Source organism: Callospermophilus lateralis, unplaced genomic scaffold (assembly GCF_048772815.1).
Source record: "Callospermophilus lateralis isolate mCalLat2 unplaced genomic scaffold, mCalLat2.hap1 Scaffold_45, whole genome shotgun sequence".
NCBI classification, from domain to species: Eukaryota; Metazoa; Chordata; class Mammalia; order Rodentia; family Sciuridae; genus Callospermophilus; species Callospermophilus lateralis.
This window is the reverse complement of record NW_027514398.1, coordinates 1,629,997-1,643,969: the sequence shown is the minus strand read 5'-3', so window position 1 is coordinate 1,643,969 and position 13,973 is coordinate 1,629,997.

The window sequence follows — 13,973 nt, the reverse complement described above, 5'->3', positions numbered from 1 at the left end:
AAATATATTGAGTTCTTTTTAGGTCTTTTGCCTTGATTTTAACTCATTGTTAGTATTTGAAAACTTGAGGGTTGGGGATGTGGCTCAAGTGGTAGTACACTAGCCTGGACCATATGAGGCACTGGGTTCAATCCTCAGCACCACATAAAAATAAAATAAAAAGATTGGGTCCACTGTGAAAAAAAAAAACCTAATAAGTAAATATTTAAAAAAAATATTTGAATACTAGATCAACCAACTATAATTGTTTTGAATACAGAATGTTTTCTTCTGCAAAGAGCAGTACTTTTGTGTTTTATTCACCTGAAGGGAAGCTTAAAGTAACTTTCAAAATAAATTTCTTAACAATTTTCAAACATGGATACCAATGGATGAATAGCATACAGAATATTATTTCCATAATTGGGTGATAATATAGTTTTTATGAATTACATAAACTATATGATTGTGCGATTATGTCTAAAACTATGTGTATCTCTGCTGTCCAAAGATTTTATCACTTTCTGATGTAAATGTGATTTTTCATTTTATTTTTGCTTTAGATTTTATTTCAATCAAATAAGAGTTACATATAAAGATGGCCTCACATGAAGCAGATTCACAACTTTATCATTGACCTACTGTTTATTCTTTGAACTGTCTTCTATATATAAAGTACATCTAGATTGCCTTTCCTGAGAGTGCTTTTCTTTTCACTTCAATTAACATTGTTTACTGAATAACCTGAGGCTGGGACAATATGGTCCAACTGGCGATTTATTCACCAGTTTTCATTCAGCACTGAATACCTACCTACCTGGTAAAAATCTACAGACACCCAAAACATTATTTACTTCTTTGTTTAATTTTTTGGTACTAGGGATTGAATCTAGGGGCACTTTACCACTGAAACACATCCCCAGCCCTTTTGTTTATTTTTTTAAATTTTTAGTCAGGATCTTGATAAGTTGCTTATGGCCTCACTGAGTTCCTAAGACTGGCCTTGAATGTAGGATCCTCCTGCCTCAGCCTCAACCTCCCAATGGTTGATGTATATTGTCATTATTAAGTTAAAGATGCAAAAGAGAATAGTATACATTTTAATTTAGAGAAGACTAACACGGTTTCATTTAAATTTAGATGTGCATAACTGTATGGCCCTTGCTGCCATAACATTCGATGGTATTTTATTTCAAATTTTTATGTGGAGTATATTCTTTTTAGTTTTTAGAATCACATAAGTCCTTTATTCTAAATCTTTTTTTTAATGTGCAGAGTAAGTATTTAAACTTAGTATGCTGCTGGATCTTGTTTAAGATCTGTTTATGTTTCTCAGTATAGACATGGCAATATTTTTCACAGTATGTTGTTTGAAAATAATGATAAACTAAATGCCCTTCCAAATAAAGTAAATATAATTGTATGGTTCACATTTTTTAAAATAAAAGCAGAAAATTAGATTGCCAGACTTTGAGTAGAATAAATAAGTTTTTGTCTGAGACTTGCATGTGAAGCTTTTCTGACACCTGAACTAGTTTTTCACAGCCAAAGTAAACAGACAGATGGAACAATTAATGATTTCATAGATTTCAACAGTATTTTAGTCTCTATTTTATATACTTTATTTCTATTAGAATACAGGATTCTAAAAATACATGTAACTTGTTTTAATTATTATTTTTGAAGAAGTCATTTGCATGTGAAACTTTTAAAATCAATTAATAATACTCCAGCAAGTTTTATTTGTACTTTATTTTGCCTAGCAATTATTTCTTTTTTTAATATTTAATTTTTAGTTGTAGTTTTTATTTTATTGATTTAAATGGGGTGGTGAGGTTTGAACCCAGGGCCCTGATGTGCCAGGCAAGCACTCTACTGCTGAGCCACAACTTCAGCCCCTAACAATTATTTCTTAATACATAGTCTAAAATTAAATCAAGGCACACTTGAAATTACTGAGTCTTCATTATTGGGCCAAATTAATGAGGTTTTCCTGCGCTTTTCCTTCTGGTATCTTCTTGTGACTAATGATGTAATCTTATTTGTTTTCTAAAATAATCAAGTTTTAGGTTTTTGTGTCTATTCTATGGAAGTACAGGAATTTGTTTATACAGTGCCTTTCATTTTACTGATGAGTTAATTTCTCTAATTTTGTGCCCTAAAACCTACTAAAATTATTCTTGGAAAGTGAGGGATTAAACAGACGTTTTAATAAAAATGAAGGCCTTTTTCTTTATTTCTCCTCTTAGTTGCATTTGTTAAAATTTTTATACTACATTTAAATAAATATTAAGAATTTATTACAGGGATGGAATTATGGGTCAATGTAGAGCACTTGCCTGGCATGTGTGAGGAACTGGGTTTGATCATCAGCATCACAATAAATAAATAAATAAATAAACAAACAAATAAATAAAGCAATTATGTCCATAACCAAAAAAAGACTTTATTACATATTAAATGGGTTGTATTTTCTGTATTTGAAGCAGTTTCTTTCTATATTAGGCATAAAGTTTAATTTAGACTTGCAGAGTAATGATCATTTGATTGGAAATTTGGGTAGACAGTCTTTGGTTAGTTTCATTCCGTAACCTTCAGGCTAATTGTTGAATTGCATGCTCTTTTGTTCTTTGCTCTTTCTACTTTGGGTCTAATTTTATGGTTGGTTGAAACAGGAATTTATTGATAGTAACATAGATTATTTTCAAATTTGAACAGATTTTGTTTTTCTGACAGTTTATTCTGTCACAGGCAGAGTGATTCAACCAGACCCTTCTGCAGAGGTGTTAGTATATGATTTGGGCAGCCATTTTCAAAAATAACAGCTTTATTGATATATAATTCACATTACTATCAAGGTCACTCCTTAAAAGTTCAATTCACTGAGTTTTAGTATATTCACTCAGTTGTGTGCCTATCCAGCTATCTAATACTGAAACACATTTGTCATACCAAAAGAAGATCCATGCCCTTTAGCAGTCAGTCTCCACTCACTCTTCCTCCATGTAGGCGTGAATCTTCTTTCTCTCCTTGTGGATTTAGTTGTACTGGACATGATATATAAATGTAATCATTCAATATATGGCCCTTTGTATCTGTTTTTTAGCCTGTTTTTGAGGTAGCACATATCAGAACTTCATTCCTTTTATTGCTAAATAATGTTCTGTTATATAGATACACTGCAGTTTGTTTATCCATTTATCAGTTGATGGATATTGGGGTGACTTTCACTTTGTGGTTCTTATGATCATGCTGCTGTGAATATTTGTGTTTTTGAGTTGACTTTTGTTTTCTTTTGGGTAGATACTAAGAATTGAAATTTATGGGCCATTAGTAACTCTACCAGACTGTTTAATAAGGTGACTCAACCTTTTTATGTTCCCATCAGCAATGTTTGAAGATTCCATTTTTCCATATCTTTGCCAACATTGTGTCATAGTATTTTTCCATAGTAGTCATCCTAATGGGTATGAAGTGGTATTGCATTGTGGTTTTTATTTGCATTTCCCTGGTAACTAATGATATTCAATATCTTCATGTACTTGTTAGCCATTGTTTATCTTTGTTAGACAAATGCCTATTCAAATTCTTTACCCATTTTAAAAATTGAGCTGTCTTTTTCTTGTTTTGTTGTAATAGTTCTTCTGTTTTCTGGATATACACAAATGTATACTTATCAGATATAGAAGTAAAATTTTTTTCTTATTCTATACTCTTTTGATTCTTATAAGGCCAATAGATTTTTTGTTCAAGTCCAATTTACCAGTTTTTTGACTGATTATACAGTTTTCTGTGAAATTTTCTATAAGTTAAAAAAAAACAGACCTTATTTCTCAACATCTTCCATTATTTTTTTTTCTACAGAAACAATGATCATTTAGTTAACTACACAACGGTTTAGAGATATTAAGGTACTTTTTGTTTTCAAAGCTCAAGTTTTCTAACTTGATTTCCAGTGCACTTTTTTAGAATCAGAAAATGTCTTTGATTTTTCTGCTTATCTCAGAATGCACACATTATTCTATAAATATTTACAGGTGTCTAATGTATTCTGAGGACTTGACTGGGCTTGGAGATCCATGGACGCTTGGAACATGGTCCTGTCCTTAAGGAACCAGAGGTCATGTGCCAGGCTACAGATTTCTACAGAGGGTAGTGGCACCAGTGGAGGAAGAAGGGCACTGTCTGGGTGAGAAAGCCTCTTAGGGAGTCAGTGATGGTGTTCTGTCTGCAGAGATTTATCGGTGATCAGAACCTTTTGTTATAGCCTGTGATTCTTCCTTTCAGACATTTACTGCTGCTGTGTGTTATGTACATTGGCACCAGTTATTTGTAACAGCAATGTTTAGGGATATTGATGTAATAAAATGTAGACATCAATATGATGACTTTGATACCTAGAATCAAGCTGTAAGAAAGCCACGTTTCATTGATTTCTTCAGTTTACAAGAATGGGAACTTTCTAACTACTAATTAATTCAGTGTGGTGTTTGTGTGTGTATATGAGCTCCAGACCAAACCAAAGCAGTTTTGGGTAGTGAGAGCTAAAATGTGAGTCAAGTAGGAACAGCTGTTTGACTGGAGGGAAGATTGTATATAGAAATTTAGGTGAGTCCTGTTAAGGAATTTAGATATTTCTTTAAAAAATGGAGAGCTATTGATGAGTTTGGGTGTGTGTGGAGAACATGGTCCCTCCTGTTATCTGTACCACAGAAGCTGTTTGTGAGGACTAGAGAAAGGAGACTTGTGGGGCTTTGGGACTAGTCCAGATGAGAGCCAATTACGACCTGAGCTAGGACACTGCTGATAGAGGTTGACACAAAGACTGGAAATGTTTAGAAAGTGCAACCCAGGATGCTTGGCTGCAATCAACCATCATAAGTTAAAAGGAGGATTACTGAAGAAAGAAGATTTCTTAAAAAAGTTTCAAAGGAATAAAATGCCACAGAAGCCACCATGATTTTAGGCCCTTGGGGGCTAAGCAACAGAGCAGGGGCCATACTCAGGCTCTCCCACAAGAGGGAGGAAAAAGGGTCTCCTTCCAGTTGTGCTTTTTAAAATCCCAAGAGCACTCTTTTTTTTAATTTATATATTTTTTTAGTTGTTGATGAACTTTATTTTGTTTATATTTATGTGGTGCTGAGAATCAAACCTGGTGTCTCACACATGCTAGGCCATTGCTTATCACTGAGCCACACCCCAGAACCCAAGAGCACTCTTAGCCTTGGGTTTTGTGCCCCCTGCTCAGGCAGAAGCTTTGCTGGAGCATTCCCAGAAGTGGGGAAGGATTGTGGAGCAGAGCCATCTGTTCCTCTTTGGTTATTCAAGCTGGCTTTGGCAGATGTTAAGATCTGAAGGGGAAGGTTGGGAATGCCTCAGAAGTTTGTGGCCTGCATAGACCATGATGACAGCATTTCTGTGCAAGAACAAGGTTCACAAGTGAGTAGACTAGAATGCAGGAAGTAAACAGAGTTCACTTTTATTTTTTTTAATTTTTTTTTCTTAAAGAGAGAGTGAGAGAGGAGAGAGAGAGAGAGAGAGAGAGAGAGAGAGAGAGAGAGAAAGAATTTTTTAATATTTATTTTTTAGTTATCGGCGGACACAACATCTTTGTAACTGGTGCTGAGAATCGAACCCGGGCCGCACGCATGCCAGGCGAGTGCGCTACTTCTTGAGCCACATCCCCAGCCCCCAGAGTTCACTTTTAGACCAGTTTAGTTTGGGATGTGACTGTCAAGATGTTATGTTTCTGTGACAATTCACTTGACTTCATTCACTAATATAAGCCTCTCTAGGGATTGGTTATTTACTTTGCTATGACTTTCCAGAGGCTAGCATGGATTTTCAGAGGTACCTTTATTAGCTCTTAGATAAAGTAATTAAAATTTATTTTATACAGTGCAGCTTATTCTGTTTTTATGTTTTCTGACTTTTTTTGTACCAGGAATTGAGCTCAGGGTGCTCAACCGCTGAGCCACATCCCCAACTATTTTTTTCTTTTTTCTTGAGACAGGATTCTGTTAAGTTGCTAGAGCCTCACTAAATTGATAAGGCTGGGTTTGAAATTTCAATCCTCCTGTTTCATGTTTACAAGCCACTGGGATTATAGGTTTGTGCCACCAACCTTACTGAGCAATCTTTCTTAATGGACAAAGAAGAGTAGATGCTGTTTAACTAGTTCTTGCTTCTATGTTAGTGAAGTCTGAATTGAAATTTCTTTCTGCATCTCAAAGAGTACAATATAGTGTACAACAATTCTAAAAGGGTGGAAGTTATATGGTTTCTGTAAATTTCCTTTCTGGATGTAATCCATAAAACATCAGTGTGTGTAGCAGTTAAATAGGAATTTTGGTCAGAGGACAGTGGAAGGCTGGGCTGGAACTGCACTGTTACTCCAACAGCATCATTCCAACACCAGCATTCTGGGCTGGGCATGTGGCTTGCCTCCAATGAGTGAGGCCTTGGGTTTGATACTCAGTTCCACAGACAACTCATTGTTCTGTTTTCATTAATGAAATACAAAGTCATTTTTGAAGAAATGAAGGATAAATTACTCATTTATATATCTTATGTGTTGTAACATGACACGAATCATTTGCTTATGTGATTAAAATATCTACATTTGAGATCAGAATTGTTTTGAATATTTAAAGTCACTTTAAACATGGTCAGGATTGATAATAGCATTGCTGGTAAGGTCATTCCATAGATGTAATTTTACTAAAGAGATCTTGATTTTGCCTGGCTTTGCAAGATATGACAATGAAGACTAGCTGAATGCCAAAACTTGGAAGATAAATTGTTGCCCACACCAGCTCTGCCACTATTTTTTTTCTCCTCCATGCCAAGGCATATGGTCAGATTAAGGTGAATTAGAGAAAAATAAATTTGCTGAGATTAAATGGGACATAGTCATCGTGGGATGAATCCATATTCTCTGGCAGGTGTGGTCCCATTTGGGGCCCTCATGATAAAAGATTCAAGATATACTCTGTGCTGTGAGTAATGGGAAGTAGCTCAGTGACCTTAGGCAAATATATTAATGTCAGTGACACTCTACCAGTCTATAATATTCTCCATTATAGCATTGTTGTGAGGATGACCAGAGCTACTGCATATCAACTGGTAAGCACAGTGCCAAGAACATTTCAAATTATAAGTAGATCCTACTTCACACAACAGTGTTTTTCTTCAAAGTAAAATGCAACAGGAGGGTAGTAATTGACAGCAGAGGTATGATAAGGAACCACTAATTGGCTCTTAGCTTCAATGGAACTCAAGCTGTAGCAGGAGTTATTTCACAATTTTAATTAAAATCAGTATCAGGGCTGGGGATGTGGCTCAAGCTGTAGTGCGCTCGCCTGGTATGCGTGCAGCCTCGGTTCGATCCTCAGCACCACATACAAACAAAGATGTTGTGTCTCCCTAAAAACTAAAAATAAATAAATAAATATTTAAAAAATAAATCAGTATCAGAGGTGAGATATAAATTTTCACAATTTTAACTATAAGCAGTTAAATTTCTGTGCTTTTTTCACCAATTTACCTAAAGCAAGCCATTTTCACTTGTAAAACTCTAAAAAAATCAATAAATAGAAGATGCAATAACTGAAAACTATGGTTGGTTTCATCTTTTGTTTAGTGGATACTGCTTCTCAGTGAAGATGAGAATACTTGCATATTGTGCTTGCAGAGCTCATGATCTAGGTTCCATGGTTACTGAACACTCAGGATTAGTAATGTTTAATGTAGATATGAATTTGGGTATGATATGTTTGGAACATGTGCAGAATAATCATGTCAGTCAAAATTACTAAAAGCTTATGGTTTAGCAAAATTGTACCTTTGAGAACACAAAATATGACAGTTCGGAAGAACCTGAAAAAAAATAGAAGAAGAGTAACTTTCTAAGGGAATCCAAAGCATATTCCATCCACAATTATCACTGACAAGTGATTATTTATAGATTTCAGTGGATGTGGCATGAGTTTGTTGGGTTCTTTTTTTTTTTAATTATTCACTAGTTCTAATCAGTTAAACATGAGTGTAGAAAATGCTTCAATTCCTTGTACACAAATGGAGCAGGTGTTGGGTCCTTTTAGAGAAATAACCTTAAAGGGTAGTATCATTGCAAGGGAAAAATATAGTTGATGGTTTTCATATGGATGTCCTTGATAAGCTATAAAATGTCTTGAATATTGTGGCAGAGCTATGGATGGTTATATTTATGATGAATAATTAAGGTTGTATCTTATATTAGATATAGTAATTTCCATTCTTGGTCCAGTTAGCTGAGCTCAGTAATGAAGAATATGCTGTTAGAGTGTTATATTAAATAACACCTGTTAGATTATTTACTTAAAATTTCCTGTTTGTTACTGGTATTTAAAAAAATCATTTGGGGTCTGTCTTCACATCCTTTTCTATTTCTAAGCCAGAATTACCTCTTAGAGCTGGTAGACTCTATACTTGCTGTGTGTGGAATAATTTTAATCTTTTTTTCTGAGTTCACTTAAGATATGAGAGATACTTGTCATTTTGGAATTCTAAGCTGTTAGGATACAGTTCTTCAGTCATGTTATTGTTGAAATTTAATATTTTAACCTTTAATTAGAAGAGTCACTGTTCTAGGCTGTGGCATGTTTCCATTGCTATTTTTTCATCATGTGATTTAAGTGTTGCTAAACTTTACATATTATTCCAAAAGAAGACATGAAGTCATGTCTCCATTTCTTTCTGGAGAGAACAAATCTGACTTCACAGCTGCTGCCGAGATCAGGCAGTGTGTGTGGGGGGGGGAGCTGGTGCTTGTGGTCCTGTGCTCAGGTCATTAAGCAGTCAGGTTAAGTACACTCGCCACCGGTGGCATCCTGGCCTCAATGCTGAGGAGTCTTGGACCAACTCCATGTGACGAAACTGCACTTAACTTCACATGAGGATCTATGTCTCACTGGAACACAAGGCAGTCATATCCAGCTTTGAACATCTGAACACACAAAGTAATTTTCATGGAAAACTGCCCTGCCAGTGTCAACCGCATCATCCTGGCTGATGGATCCTCTTCTCATTTTAAGATTGAGGAGACTGAGGCATGGACACTAAAACAAAATGCAGAGGCTGTATGAAAAGACAGCTTTGATTTGAGCCATGAATGCTATGCAGCCCACTCTCTTTCTCCTGTGTCACCCTGTCACCATGTCTCTCCTTTGTTTTGGGAAAGCCTACTCATTGCAGAGTGTATAAGAGGATGGAGTGACATATGGCAGTCTCACAAAGCATTACATGTGATGTCTCTTTCTGCAGAATTCGGTGGTGGGGGGCAAAGCCACCTTACTAATAGCCAGGGAAAGGATGCACTTCACACTCACTTGGCAGGGGCCGCTGCCCACTGGAGGCCAATGAGAAATGAAGGACAGAAACTTAAAAGACAAAGTGATCTTTTCAAAACCATGACCCATTCAGGGGGTTTTCCAGGCAGCACCTTAGAAGAGCACCTCTGTTTTGCACAGTGAATCTAATTCTGTGTTTAGTCCACAGACATCTGATATCCCATTATTCCTTCTCCTGACCATTACTTTGACTCACTACTGGGCATCTCCTCCAAGACGGCTACCTGTGGGTCAGTAACTCATCCCCATGAGAAAATGTGAGACACCAAAAAGACCAAAGCAAAACACTAGTTAAGAAACTAGAAATAATAAGTAAAATCGATGGTCCATGTTAGTTTTAACAAACTGATGGATTTCTTTCCCCATGAAACAATGAAAGTTTACGTGGATTACCCAGTAAGTTTTGAAATAGAGACGACAGTCATTATTCCAGGATATCAGGTTAAAAACATTCTTAGGAAACACGCAACCTTGTTAATTATGTTATGTTTTTCTTCAAACTGGAGTGAATAACAGAGTAAAGTTTACTGCCTGACACTAAATTTGTTACTGCTCTGCTCTTCACAATCTCACATTTGTATTTTACCCATAATGTGCATCTATCTTTCTCAAGCTGATTGATTTTTGTGTGAGAAAGATACTTGCCTAAGTGGGCACAGCAGGTCACTCTCAGGCTTTATCATGATTTGCTCACCAGGCCCTCATGTGCTCACACTTGAACTTAACACCCATCTTTACTGGATGTACAAAACCACATCATCACTAGATTCTTAACCATGAAAATTTCTTGTGCCACCTTTGCTTATGAACTTGATGGAAGGGGCTGACTCTATGAATTGTTGTCTCTCCTCAGAGTTTCTGGTGATGCTGATGATGGCAATGATGGTGATGACAATAAATGTGATGGTGATTATGGTGATGATAATGATGGTGGTGATGATGATAGTGGTGGTTGTGGTGATTATGGTGGTGGTGGTGGTGGTGATGATAATGACGGCAGTGGCAATAATGATGAAAATGATTATGATGGTGATGACAGCAATGGTTATGCCAATGATAGTGACATAATGTTGATTGGAATGATGTCATGAAGAGGATGGTGACCAGGTGACAATGATGAATGTTAGTAGCTGACATGAATTAGACTATTTTATCTTTCCCAATGGGCAGAGTCCAGCCTAGATTCTGTTGCCCTCAGACTTGGTCATGTGATCTGTTTCACCAGTGAAAGGAGAGTGGACAGTGGATTCTTTCAGAGGCATGATGAGATTCCACTTACACATTACAGTTTCTGTTGGAAACATGGCCTCACATCTCAGCTCTTCAGAAACAGGTTTAGGTGGAGAAAGGGTCTGTGAAATTGGGTGTTGTGTGCTGAGTTCCTGTGGCAGATGTTGATTCAGGATTTGTCTGAACAAACATTTATTTAGCATCTCTCTTCTAGGAATTGGGGATAGAATGTAATTGGAGCTTATAATTTTGAAAGGGGAAAGAGAGAAAAGCAAATATAGAGTAGATCAGGAAAGGTAAAGGCAATGGGCACAATGTGGGGGGCACAGAGATTGTCTGTTGGAGACAGGGATGAGAGGGGGGAACCTCCAGACTGTAGAAAAGCTCATGTCCAAGCAAAATCCAGAGGGAATGAGTGAGTAGTCCATGTGATAAGTGGGGATGGGAAAGTTCTAGAGAGAGAAGTGGAATGGCAAGGGCCCTGGGGATAACATAGAAAGCTAACCAAGGGGGACAGTCATGAATGAGGGGGTCAGGAACTCCAGGCAGGGGCTCCATGGGATTTCCAGGGCCAGAGACCCTGCCACCCTGGACAACACTTATCCATATTCAAGAGTCCAAGAAGATGAACAAAATGTCAATCCACAGGGATCTCTAAAAATTCAGCTAATCCCACTCCACTGTGCATACATATGCTGCCCCTAGTACCCCAGATGGCTCTGTCCCAGTCTGTGGGTGCAGCCCCTTGTGTCCCTGCTGGGCACCTTCTCTCCCTTGAGGCTCTAACTCACATGTCCCAAATGTCCCTGTGGTGTGTCATGTCCTATCATCCAAGGACCCTGGAATCTTGCAAAATAACTGCTAGCATTCCAGCAGGCTTTTTTCACCCTGCTTAGCAGGTCTCTACCTTGTTCTGATTTTCAATTTTTCCTCTTCTTGAGTGGCTTCAGATAACTCTGTCTTTGCTCCATGTGTTTGCTCCTAAATTACATCTTCACTAAAGACAGAATACCATTAGTTCAAAAGATCATGAATGCTAAATCCAAACTTATTTATCCCTAATTATTTTAAGAATATAGATGAAAGTAGAAAAATTCTCACCATTCACATCCCACCTGCTTTGGGCACGTAGCATCTAATTTCCAATTAAAAGAGAGTGTGGTTAAAAGACCCCAAGGTGATACCACCCTTCAGATTTTTATAACCCCTGCCATACTACTAACTATATTACCTGGGCAAATAATTTCCAGAGACACTTTCTCTGACTCTCTTTTCCCCCATGAGTTCACTTGAAATTCTCAACTTTTGGATGATGGCTCTTTATCACAATTCCCTGGACAATTTCAGGCTGTGAAGGGTGTTATTTTCTTTTCTTTTCTTTTCTTTTCTTTTCTCTTTATTTTCTTTTCCCTTCTTTTCTTTCTTTCTTTCTTTCTTTCTTTCTTTCTTTCTTTCTTTCTTTCTTTCTTTCTTTCTTTTTCTTAACTAGGAATTGAACTCAAGGGCATGCTAACCTTTAAGCCACATCCCCAGGTTTTTTATTTATTTGTTTGTTTGTTTTTTTAACATGGTCCCTCTAGGTTGCTTACAACTTTACTAAGTTGCTGAGTCGGGTTTCAAATATGTGATCCTCCTGCCTCATTCACCCAAGCTTCTAGAATTACAGGCTTGAACCACCACACACAGTGAAACATAGTTTTTTTTGTTTGTTTTTTAATGAGACCCTCTCCCATAATTGTATTTTTATGCCTTATAAGCATTCAAAACCCCCAAATTTCTTATAATAGTCAATTTCAACTCCATCACTCCAGAAGCAATCACTATTTTTATATTTTCTCAACTGATAATAGTCTGTGCTAGAATTTTATATAAAACACAAGAGTTTATGTATTTTTATTTAAATAAACTTTAGTTATTTTGTTTTATTATTAATTCATAGTACTTCTAACAGTAAAGCATTGAAAGACTTTACTAAATGCTATTCAATGTATAGGTAAATTGACCAGAGTGTATTTAATTTTCTATTTGTAGACCCCAAACTACAAATATTAGGTATTATGAATAAAATGTTACTAAATGCTACTTTTGTGATATATGTCTTCACTTCTCTTGAGTAAAACTTCAGAGTGGAGGTTTTGGGACTCACATTAGGTGTCTATGTTCAATTTCAGAAACAAAAATGAAAAATACAAGTTTATTTTTCAAAATGTTTGTTCCATTATATATACTCAGAAATATCACAGAGGATTTCCAGTTGCTCTGCAATCTTGCCCACATGAGGGGCTATTAGCCTTTTGTATTTTAACCAGTCTAATCAATATGTAACAATTTACCATTCAAATTTTAGTTTGCATTTATCTGAAGACTGGTTTCTTTTTTGTTCTTACTGATATTTTGTACATCTTGTTTTATGAACCATTTTCTAATCTTTTGTGCACCTCTAGGAAATGGGTTATGCCTCTTTATCATTGAGTTTTAAAAATGTTTTTAAATATAATTTACCAGAACTTTGCAAAATATTTGTTTTGTAACATATTTTCTGTAGGTGAGTCAAACAAAGTATGACTGTGAGCTATATATTTCCACTTAAAAATTCAATTTGTATCTTACTTTTTTGATAATTTTATTGTTTTAGCATACAAAACTTCACTTATTTTAGGAAAACAAAAGCAATCACATGAACAAGCAGCTGTAGTCTTATAGAGGTCTGCCTTAAACATATCACAAGTGCTTCATGCCAACCTCTGCTGGAATTTCTAATTGAATCTTGACATCGACCAATTGAAGAAATCAAATTTAACTATTTTCCCTATCAAAGTAAACATAAGCTTAATGTTAAAACTAGATAGAAAATATACAACAAATGTTGGTAACATGAACTGTGCTAAAGAACTTTTAAAGAGAAAAAAACAATTTTATATTTACTATTGTATTGGTAATTATTTTCCAATTATTAATCTTTTCACCTGGTGTGGTCACCATTGGTATGAATATTTCAATGACATAATATATAAAAAAAAAAATTTAAATGGCCTGGGATTTTAAACCAATCATTTTACTCTGAACAGTACTAATCATGAACCCAGCCTAATTTCAGTATAAGACTGGGAGACATCTTGTCAAAAAGGTATAAAAAGTTTATTTTTATTTTCTGTAAGAAAACTAAAAATTCTCTTTGGCTTGACAATATTTTAATGTTTTAAACTTGTTTGAAATTTCTACCTGTGCTTTGAATTTAAATATGCCGGGCTATCCCTGACCAGATAACAACCCTCTCTAAAACCTTACTGGTGCCTCATAAATCTTGGCTCCTGCTGACCAAATAACAACTCTCTCTAAATCTCAGTGGCAGCTCATAAATTCTAATGTCTGGAG